At 37.2% G+C, this 11998-nt stretch overlaps 1 long non-coding RNA gene across 3 annotated transcripts; it reads left to right on the top strand.

Moving 5' to 3' along the window:
* The first annotated feature begins 255 nt into the window (after positions 1–255).
* LOC125248012 lies at positions 256–7055 on the top strand. Of its 3 annotated transcripts, none has more exons than XR_007180217.1 (5): positions 256–667; positions 744–1092; positions 2934–3082; positions 3154–3283; positions 5624–7055. It is a non-coding gene; the product is annotated as an uncharacterized LOC125248012 (long non-coding RNA). The 3 variants fall into 3 exon arrangements; XR_007180218.1 differs by having other exon boundaries at positions 256–1092; positions 5624–5681; positions 5815–7055; XR_007180216.1 differs by having other exon boundaries at positions 256–1092.
* The last annotated feature ends 4943 nt before the right edge of the window (positions 7056–11998 follow it).

Genomic DNA, 11998 nt, shown 5'->3' with positions numbered 1-11998 from the left:
AATGTCCACCATATCTCTTAAGATGTGAATAAAACATAGTGCATCAGTATAAGGCTGTACTTCACTCATGCCCTCGCTCTTATCTTGTCCTAAGTGGAGCTTTACGCCTGTCAGTCACAATCATATAAAGTAGATTCATAGACTTTCAATCTTAGATGAAACGCTTATAAACTACACACAAGCACATATATTAATTACAAAATTAACATTTTAATTACAAAACTAATTCATTAGGTTAACGTTTTAACATGGGATGACACTTGGTGACTTTAGTTGCATTAGCTCTGTGAACACAAAAATCATGGACATGATTCAGATATGTTAAAGGGTCAGGAGAAAAAGTCACACTTTGCTCCTCTGCGGTTAAAAATGGCCCCATAGGAAATTAATAGGAAATACGAAAACTCTGAGAATCTTTTGGTGGTACAAACTACAAATCAACCACTGTGCAGAAAAAAGTGCACAGCAATATCTAAAATATCAAGAGCAAAACAGACACATCCACCCCACACTAGAGTGACTATAAAACTGAGCAAGTTCTCGCAAATGCTAAATATCAAGAAAATCAAGAAAAAACCATCAAGATAGAAGTTTACACACGCACACAAATGAACTGGTGTGGCTGTAACAATTATGGTAACACTGAGCCAAAAGACTCAAAAAAGAGGTTGAAATCAGATCTGCTTCTGCCTGGCCCAGATGGATTGATGTAAACCGGGTTAACCTATGCTACCAGTAAAGAGAAAAAAAGTTAAGAAAAAGAAAGAAAATTATAGAAGGAAAAGAGATTCATCCAATCACTGATCGTGCTGCAGTGAGAGACACCCCTAAGAGCCAATAGTAGCGGCGCATTCATAAGTCCCGCCCACTGGTCGCGCCGGCGCTGCTTTCAGCGTGAGCAGATGAGAGAGAGAGAGAGAGAGAGAGAGAGAGAGAGAGAGTCAGAGCAGATCAGCACAGAGCAGACAGTTTCTCCAGAAAATCCACTCATCTAACTGGAGATGTGATTGAGTGCACTGAAAGCGGAGCTTTTGAAGTCGATGCGTCAGCCTGAAGAGAGAGACGGAGCGGATCCCAGAGTGCATCAGCGCTGTGAGTAATAATCTTCCTTGTGTGAATAAAGATATGATTATACTTTGCTTTAGTGAGTGAAATTCCAGATATTAATCCGAATATAATGTCAATAACATGTCGAAGTTTCTACAATGATTGATTCTGAGCCGTTTTGAGTAGGCCGCGTGCGCACAGCGCGAGCTGAACTGATTAGCACATGGGCTAAAGCTAACACGCGTAAACATGATAATTGTGTCATGAAATGAGGTAAAGAGTGATATATGAGTGTGAGTGTGTTTAATAACTGCCTGTTAATGTTTAATTTGATTGTGTCAATTTGAGATATTCATATGATTTATGGAAATGTCTGAATCAAAAGTTAATTGTCGTGTTTTGCAAGGCCTATCTTTCTATGTGTGAACGTGATAATTATAGTTTATTCTGGTCAATAAACCTAAATATATCTTTCACTTTACAACAGGGGGCAAATATTGTTACACACTTTTAGCAATTTATAAATAAAACCAGCACTAATTAAACGTAGTTACTAGCTTTCTATTGTTCAGTTTATTTAATTGGTGAAGTACCTTACTACTCAAAAATAATATGGTTTGCAAAATAATGGTTAATATGCCCTTACTAGCCTATATGTTAAGTTAATCATTAATTACCAGTGTGTATGTGCATAACATGCATAATTGTGGATCCTTATAATAATGTATTAACACATCTCCTTTGAGATCTGCCTCTCTCCCCTTAAAGGGTACAGTCATTTATGTTCATCTGTCTACATTTAATGAGATAAGAAGACGGATATCTGGTGCGATTTCAGGAGAAAATGAGGTCCAGGCCGTGATGACGTTGAAGAAAAATTATTTATTCATTTCCAATTAAAATTAACCTCACACGCAAATTCCAATCAATGATGAAAATGTTTAATAAAACCAAAAGATAAAAGTTAAAATGTGAAATCGAACATTTACGATAAGAACATTCTGAAATCTGAGTATAGTAATTTGCAAGAAAATCATTAGAAATGGCGCCAACGAGACAGCAAGATGCAATCAAGATAGCAGGAAAAAGGTACCAATTGAGAGGATGAGCCAAGTTTTATACCCCAAAGATTGGAAAAACTTACATCACATTCGGAGGTCTTGTTTTGGATAGATAAGAAAGGTCAAAATGAACCTTTCCATGGCTCGGAATTTTTAAAGAAATTCATGACATTTGATGGTTTCCTGCTATTCTGACAGTCATTGGATAATTTTGTGATCTCGTGACAATTGACATTATCAAACAGAGCATAAACACCCCAAAATAGCATCTAAATGGGTGGGGTAACACCTTCTTCGGAATATTACAATAACAAGTTAACATTTGACGAAAAATTCCCTTTCATTTGAATACAAAGATACAAAATATTATTGCAGAAAAAGTACATCATGTGATCCATTCTAGAACATTTACGCTTTGGTAAAATTTTGGCAGAAACCCAACTCAACCACAAAAATAACAAACCCTCTTTTACCCAGAAACTTAAGTTCACTTGGAACATCAAAGTCATACAGTTCAACAGGTGAAATAACACAATAGAGATCAAAACAACAAAAGAGCATAATATGGAGTAAATATATGGTTCTTCTTGAATATAAGTGATTATATGTGAGCAACCCGAGTAAGATGATATGAATACTTGAAATCATAAGTAATATTAAAAATTCATAACCAATAAATGATGATAAAAAGATTAAAAATGATTAATGATTAAGTGAGTACATAGAATATGAATAAATGAACATGCATAAATGAATATAAACCATTTCGGATCCATCAATATCTAATGCGTATCTTTCCATCTCTTGTTTCTTGTTCCTTGACAGACCCAAAGGAAAAGGACAGTGATTCCCAAACCACAGTGAAAAATGAATGAATGTCTGTTGATGAGTATCAAGACACAACCTTGACAGAGACTCAGAAGAGGCTGGAAAAAATGGAGGAGAATGAAAAATTGAGAAATGATGACAAAAAAGTAAGAAAGTTGGTAAACGGGTGTAAGAGAGTGCTTTATCATATTTTATTTTGCTATATTTTTGTCGCTAGAGCTACCAAATCTGATAAATGAAGTGAAGATGGCCCTGAAGTCTCAGTGTTCGTCAGCATCAGTCACATGACTTGGAAAATGGGACAGGGTTTGCCACAGAGTAATTACAGAGCCCTTCCAACAGAACAGGTAGTGTACTAGTTAGGGCTGCACGATTATGACAAAAATCATAATTGTCAATTATTCCCTTGAAATTGTAATTGCGATTTATTAATTACGATTATCACAATTTACATTGAATGATGTTTTGAATAGCTTTATTCCATTGTTTGAAGCAATAATAATTTTTTACTTGGTCTGCTTGATTTCAAATGGTAAATTGAATTTTAAAAAGTAGGAAGTAGTGCTGCACAAAAGAGGGTTTTAAAGACGCTCCGTTGTTATTTCTTATTTATTTACACACTCGTGCCGTCGAACTGTTGTATAAACGCAATATCACACTCGTAGCTGTGCGATATGGCTGTATATCAGCACTCTGTGATTACCTGCGGCCTCGTGCCTACGGACGAATCACAGCCGTGCTGATATACAGCCATATTGCACGGCTACGAGTGTGATATTGCTCATATATATTCATTGGATACTTTTTTACTCTTACTCAAGTAACTATTAAGATTATTACTTTAACTCTTACTTTGAGTAAATATTAAGTACTTGTATTTTACTTGAGTAGTTTTTGGATACTCTACGTCCGTCAGAGGAATGTTATGCCTCGTTTCCACTGAGCGGTACAGTACGGTACGGTACGGTACGGTACGGTACGGTACGTATTTTTTTCCGTTTCCATTGTCAAAAGTTGTGAATGGTACCCTAATTCCGAACCGTACCGTACCACACCACTTTTTTGGGACCCTTTCGGTACCAAGCATAACAGTACCGTACCAAAAGGGTGGAGATATGCTCTGCAGAACGTTGATTGGTTGACAGAGAATCGTCACTTGCGCGTGCTACAAGGGGAATGACAACACAAGAGGCGCCACACAAATGTTGTTTCAGGCAACGCGTGCATTAATTATCTTCACTTCATGTAGGCTATATAACAAAAAAAATATAAAACACAACCCTGCCTCTTTTCGTTTTTATTTAAAAAAATATGAAACCTATTAATGTGTGGTTCAGGCAATATGTGCATATGTACTCTGATTATCTTCACTGTATGTAGCCTATAATAAAATGAAATAAGACAAAACAACCTTCTCTTTTTGTTAAACGTCAGTTTTAATTATCAATAATAATCATTATAAATAAAATATGAGAAGCTATACAATAAGAAATAAAGACAAGCAAACAATTCAGTCAAACGTACAGCGCACTACAACGGTAAAGTTAAATAAATATATAAAGTTATAAAACTTCACTTTCCCCTCAGCCAAAACGATTTGCCCGGGAACAAGTTATAAATTCATGAGACCAAAGAATGCCCGTTATACACAAGATGAATGATATCTTGTTTTTAACCATTACAGAGACATCAGAGCCAGCGGCGAATGTCAGAAGGACTAGCCGAGGTACAGCTGCTCTCGGCTGGGTACATGAGCACCGAGCACCCGGTGATCGCCTGGATCTCACAACTCCGACAACGTCAGATCAAATTTTCAAATAGGCGCTATCTTTATAAATTAACCACAGATTTGAGATTTAAACAACTACATTCTCGCCTGAAAAACTTTTAAAACATTTCATGACACCGTAAAATAGTTTTTAAATTACGCGGGTTTTCTCCTCCGCTTGCTGGTAGGTGCTGCGGCATGGACGTCTGAACTTTGCGATCTTGGTATTCTGAAACGCCGAATGCAAAGCTCGTCTTCTTCTTGTGACAGACAGCCTCAAGCCGAGAAGCAAGAACAAGATCTGCTGTAGTATGTCCTCCATTGTTGTTTACTATATCGTTTTCTTCTTCTTCTTCGCGCGAGAATGACATCGATCACTATTTTCCGGCTACACCACGCCTATCAAGTAAGGGTACTGTTCGCGGTGGAAACGCAAGCCTGATCAAGGTGTACCGCTCCGAACCGTACCGAACTGTACCGAACCGAACCGTACCGCTCAGTGGAAACGAGGCATTAGCAATAGATGGTTTGTTATAGTTATAATCTTTGTGTAATTATTGAGTGATTTGGAGGACTGTGTGTTTTGAGTGGTCACAACACTGTTAGATTTGCACTGTGACGGGTGTTTTATTTGTGTTGATTTCATATTGTTTGTTAAAGACTGATGAAAGTGCTTTATGTTTTTGTTTTTCTGTTTGATAGATCTTCCTTTGTGGAGTTGTGTATGGACCTTTGATGTCTAGGCCCTGCTGTTTTGCTTATGATTTATTTATTTGTGTCACATAAGTTTTAAGCTGATTGTTATATATTGATGTTTGTTTTGAGATTATTTTTGTTAATTGAACTCTGTTTGTACCAACCGTTAAGGCCCTATATGTGTGCATAAGAGGAGTTTTTCACCCATCTTTCCATCTTTCAGGAGCCAGTCTGTGTGGGAGTGCTTTCTTCTGCAGTCATCTGGGTCTTTCCTCCACTGCGTGAGGCGTGAGGTTCAGCATCTGTGCAGTGTGTGTGTGTGTGTGTGTGTGTGTGTGTGTGTGTGTGTGTGTGTGTGTGCTCTTGAGGCTGTGGGTCTTTGTCCTAGTTTCTTCTTCTCTCTTCTTCCCGCAGGCGGTGTTGAACCTGTGAAGCTGGCCCGCCACCCAACGCGAAACGTCGGCAAAATAGTCTCAATCGTTTGTGCTGCTTTGGTTTTTAGATATTAAAAGAATATTTATCCATGGGTTTCAAAGACGTCACTTCCGCAATTCCCGCCGCCATCTTTGTGTCGGAGATGGCAACTAACAGCGCTTCGTTGATCTGATGATCATCTTTAGCTTCAGCGCGAGCGCTCGGCAACACAAAACATTATCTACGATTGTGGCTGTCATATTAATAACGTTTTAATTGTATATGCTATTGTATTAAAATGTTGTGAATTCTAGTGTTTCGGCGTGTTATACAGGAAGAACACATCCACAACAGGAGCTATTCTGACTACGTCACTAGTTCAGGTTCATGCGTGCATGATTTTGTGCAAATATAAGTGTAATGTTATGTTTATGTTGTATAAATCTATGAATTACCCTATACAGGATGTGTTACGTTGAGTTAACTGACCTTCTATCAAAGCGCTTCAGTTTACGGGTGTTCATTCAGCGCGCGTAACGTTAGCTCAAACAGTAATGTTATCGAAATGAGATGATTTGAGGAAAAAATCTGTTATTGTTCGTGATCCTTATTATTAATCAAACCATGTGTTTATGAAAATAATACGAGAACAATATAAGTGCTAGTTATTAAAAAATAATGCATTCTTTTTTTTGAAACAATATGAAAGTTTTACAGTAGTAAACATTTTCAGTGACTTAATCATTGCTGTTTTGAGCTGCGCTCGCTGAAGCTGAAGAGAACCAAAACCCATAAACCGAAGGTTAATTAACTCAACGGAACACGTCCTATATAAATGATATTTATACAGAATAAAAATGGTTTATAAAGAATGTTTATAAAATTTACTAGTATTTGCACAAAATCACGCACAGATGAACTTGAGTAATGTAGTCAATAATGCTCCTGTTGTGGATGCATTCTTCCTGTAACTGCGAAACACAGCAAATAGGCCCAAATAATTCACAACGTTATATTACATGTGTATATACGCTTATAATATCATGTATAAGAAGACAGTCCCGATCATATTAATGTATTGCCTTACTTTTTTAGCGCTCGCGCTGAAGCTATAGATCAGGGGTCTCCAAACTCAGTCCTGGAGGGCCACTGTCCTGCAGAGTTTAGCTCCAACCCCAAATAAACACAAATGAAACAGCTAATTAAGGTCTAATTAAAGGGTTAGTTCACCCAAAAATGAAAATTCTGTCATTTATTACTCACCCTCATGTCGTTCCACACCCGTAAGACCTTCGTTCATCTTCAGAACACAAATTAAGATATTTTTGATGAAATCCGATGGCTCCGTGAGGCCTCCATAGCCAGCAATGACATTTCCTCTCTCAAGATCCATTAATGTACTAAAAACATATTTAAATCAGTTCATGTGAGTACAGTGGTTCAATATTAATATTATAAAGGCCACGAGAATATTTTAGTGCGCCAAAAAAACAAAATAACGACTTATATAGTGATGGCCGATTTCAAAACGCTGCTTCAGGAAGATTCTGAGCTTTAAGCATGCTAGAAACTTCCAGATAGATGTGTTGAGGCAAGTTTGAGCTAAACTCTGCAGGACAGTGGCCCTTCAGGACCGAGTTTGGAGGCCCCTGCTATAGATGATCATCAGCTCTGCGGGTTATTTACGTCAACAAAAGAGAGATTAATCAGATACTTATACTTCATAAATTTAATATTACGAGTTTTATCTGCACAAAATGACGCGAATGCACAAGTGAAGCTTGAACTGAGGTACGTAATCAATGTTTAACCCCAGTAGACGCGCTCTTCCCACAACAACACGCCGAAACAACAACAGAGAATTCACAACGTTTGATCACAATAGTGTTCCCGTTATAATGTAAATGACAGTCCCAGCTGTTATTAATGTTGTGCGTTGCTGTTTGGCTGCCAGTGGTGTGGTCCTTTCTGAGTGAAGCCAACAATTACGCCGATCTAACTCCTTTGGGATCGAATAAAATTGTAGTTCGGGGTTTCTCTGACGACTGTTAAAACGGATAACGGCACCACATATCCCAGACTTGTAAATACTTGTAAATAAACAAATCTCGAGTAGTTTTTTCATATTTTTATTTTTGTTCTAATCCGCCAAATGGAGAAACAATAAAACTAAAATGGATAAACGGCTTGAATATTCGATCTCTACATGGGCGGGAATAAAACGCCCCTTTCCGCTGATTGGTCAACCAAAGATCAAGCCGCGCCATCAGTTCTCAGCTCCAGAATCAGCGCAACAGTAGACTATTATATCCGATACATTTGTACGGATTATTACAGAGTTTATTGCAACTACATTTAATCTCATTCTCATCAAACAGCCAGACTAATAAATAGCTCGACACAACCCGTGCCGGGGCAGAGCCAGAGTAATGCATGTGTGTATATATATATATATATATATATATAATATTGGGTATAATATGTCATAATTTACTTTATTTTGTTATCCTCACTTACATAAATGAACTTTTCAAAACACGAATATATATATATATATATATATATTACAGCAGCTCTTAAATAATAGTGTCAATGCAGGCAGATCAAAGCACTGTTGAATAAATGTCAAGAATACTATTGAATATCAAATATCAAGTGTCCCCAACGAAGTAAGCCAAAGGCGACAGCGGCAAGGAACCCAAACTCCATCAGGTGACATCAGGTGGCAAACAGGTGGCAGATAGTTGTTAAGATGGAGAAAAAAAAAAACCTTGGGAGAAACGAGGCTTAGTCGGGGGGCCAGTTCTCCTCTGGCGAACAGTGCTTTGTTACAATCAGGTTGCTATCATAAGTCTGATAGGATCGCAACAATCAAAGTATATATTTCAGTTCCATCCAGTTGAGGATCGTATTCATCACGCCGGTATGGACAGTCTGTTGAGCAGAGGTGGGTAGAGTATCCAAAAACTGTACTCAAGTAAAAGTACAAGTACTTATAGAAATATTTACTCAAAGTAAAAGTGAAAGTAATAATCCTAACAGTTAAAAAGTATCCAGAGAGTAAAAAAGAGTAAAAAAAGTATATATATATATATATATATATATATATATATATATATATATATATATATATATATATATATATATATATACACAATAGCATGTTATTATTTAATGTTTATTATTTAAATAGATATTTAATTTATTATCATAATTAGATATCTTTGCAACAAACAAACATAGAAGAGACAAGCATTATTTCTAGCATCTGTAACCCGAATGTATCGTTACTATATTAATAACGTATACAGCTAACGTTACATTTTAAAGAAGAGAGAAAACTCTTTACATGTGCTCGCGCTCATATCTGAACTTGACACAAACAATGATCAAATACACATTGACGGATCTTCTTCGGTCTGTTCTCCAAAATGTAATCAAATGTATATTTCAGCAGGCGCGTGTAAACTGCTTAACTGTGTCAACGCAAAGCGTTCATTTTCAAGACGAACAGGTCGCTGGCGCCGCCATTGCGCAATAGTATATGTATAAATTAATGTATAAATTAAAATATATGCCCATAAAAACGGTAAAGAAATACTACATACTTTTGTTATAGTGACGTAATAATCTGTTTGGTTGTAAAATGTCGGCTATTGGCTGTATCATGAAGTAAAATCAAATGAAATCGATAGGCCTACTTGTGGAATTGTTCACAGACAGCATACGCAGCTCAACTAATAAAGGTCTTCATCGCTGGCAAACAATTGGATGCATTTGCAGATTTGCTTTTAATTGACTGTAGGTCCACTGCCACTTCATCCGCTCCGAGTGAGAAACCGCTTCAAACGATTCAGCGCGTGCAGGAACTGAACAAATCATTCAAACTGATTCGCGAATCAATTTAGACAGCTTTACCAACTTGTTTGATCAAGTCTTTGAACAGAATCGACTCAAAAGAGTGATTCATTTGTGAATGGGGCATCGTTCATGAAAAAAGAGACAGTGCGCATGGAATAAACTACGCATTTCTTAACATTTACAGTATTGAATTAAAATAAAGTAACGAGAGGAACGTTGCCCATTGTAGCGAAGTAAAAGTACAGATTTTTCATTACAAATGTACTCAAGTTAAAGTAAAAGTACCCACATTTCAATCTACTCTAAAAAGTACAAATTTTCCAAAAAACTACTCAAGTACATGTAACGAAGTAAATGTACTTCGTTACTACCCACCTCTGCTGTTGAGGAACTGTGGCACTGGCCGTCGTGTTAATGATGTCTTCAAATGGATGATCTAGTCGACTCGATCTCTGCTGATACTTCAGGGCTGCGTTGTGGTCGTGTCATGGCGCCGGTCCTTGGTCTCATCTGGATACGGCCCAGATCCGGTTGACTACGGTAAACCTCGGGATAAACAGAAAGACTAATATTAGCGTAGATGCCATTCTTTTTCTGATGTAACGAGTACATCTGGTGTTATAGGAAGTGTTCCCGGTTCCGGCTGACCTAATTTATGCAGCCTAATAATCCTTTAACGGATTTGAAAATATAAATTGATAATGTGTTATGTGTATGCCAGGTTAAAGAGATGCGTTTTTAGTCTAGATTTAAACTGACAGAGTGTGTCTGCATCCCGAACAATGCTAGGAAGATTGTTCCAGAGTTTAGGTGCCAAATAGGAGAAGGATCTACCGCCTGCAGTTGATTTTGATATTCTAGGTATTATCAGCCGGCCTGAATTCTGAGATCCCAATAAACGTGAAGGACTATAATGTATTAAGAGCTCGCTTAGGTACTGGGGGGCTAAACCATTTAGTGCTTTGTAAGTAATTAACAAGATTTTAAAATTTATACAATGTTTAACAGGAAGCCAATGCAGTGACGACAGAACTGGGCTAATATGGTCATACTTCCTAGTTCTAGTAAGGACTCTAGCTGCTGCATTTTGTAGAAGCTGTAGTTTATTTATCAAGCGGGAGGAACAACCACCCAGTAGAGCGTTACAGTAATCTAGCCTTGAGGTCATAAACGCATGAACTAACTGTTCTGCATTTTTCATTGAGAGCATATGTCGTAGTTTAGATATATTTTTAAGATGGAAGAATGCAGTTTTACAGATGCTAGTAACATGGCCTTCAAATGAAAGATTGGTATCAAAGAGCACACCCAGGTTCCTAACTGACGACGAAGACTTAACAGAGCAGCCATCAAGTGTTAGACAGTATTCTAGATTATTGCGTGAAGAAGTTTTCGGTCCAAAAATTAGAATCTCTGTTTTTTCTGAATTTAGTAGTAGGAAATTACTGGTCATCCAGTTTTTTATATCAGCTATACATTCTGTTAATTTAGCGAATTGGTGAGTTTCGTCAGGGCGCGAAGAAATATAGAGCTGAGTATAATCAGCATAACAGTGAAAACTAATGCCATGCTTCCTAATGATATCTCCCAAGGGTAACATGTACAGAGTAAAAAGCAACGGTCCTAGTACTGAGCCTTGAGGTACTCCATATTTAACTTGTGATCGATATGACATCTCATCGTTTACTACTACAAACTGATAACGGTCAGATAAGTATGATTTGAACCATGCCAATGCAATTCCACTAATGCCAACATAATTTGAGTCTATTTAGAAGAATATTGTGATCAATAGTGTCAAATGCAGCACTAAGATCCAGTAACACTAATAGAGAGATACAACCACGATCTGATGATAAGAGCAAATCGTTAGTAACTCTGATGAGAGCAGTCTCAGTACTATGGTACAGTCTAAATCCTGACTGGAAATCTTCACAGATACTATTTCTTTCTAAAAAGGAACATAGTTGTGATGAAACTGCCTTTTCTAGTATTTTTGACAGAAAAGTGAGATTTGAGATCGGCCTGTAATTGACTAATTCTCTAGGATCAAGTTGTGGTTTTTTAATAAGAGGTTTAATAACAGCCAGCTTAAAGATTTTTGGTACGTATCCTAATGACAAAGAAGAATTAACAATATTAAGAAGGGGATCTATGACCTCTGGAAGCATCTCTTTCAATAGCTTAGTCGGTATAGGGTCTAACATGTTGTTGATTTTGATGATTTAACAAGTTTAGACAATTCTTCCTGTCCTAAAGCAGTAAATGAAATGAATTTTTCCTCAGGGACACTACAATGCACTGTCTGACACGATACTGTAGT

Source organism: Megalobrama amblycephala, linkage group LG15 (genome assembly GCF_018812025.1).
Source record: "Megalobrama amblycephala isolate DHTTF-2021 linkage group LG15, ASM1881202v1, whole genome shotgun sequence".
Lineage (NCBI taxonomy): Eukaryota > Metazoa > Chordata > Actinopteri > Cypriniformes > Xenocyprididae > Megalobrama > Megalobrama amblycephala.
This window is presented reverse-complemented; position numbering and strand designations above follow the sequence as displayed.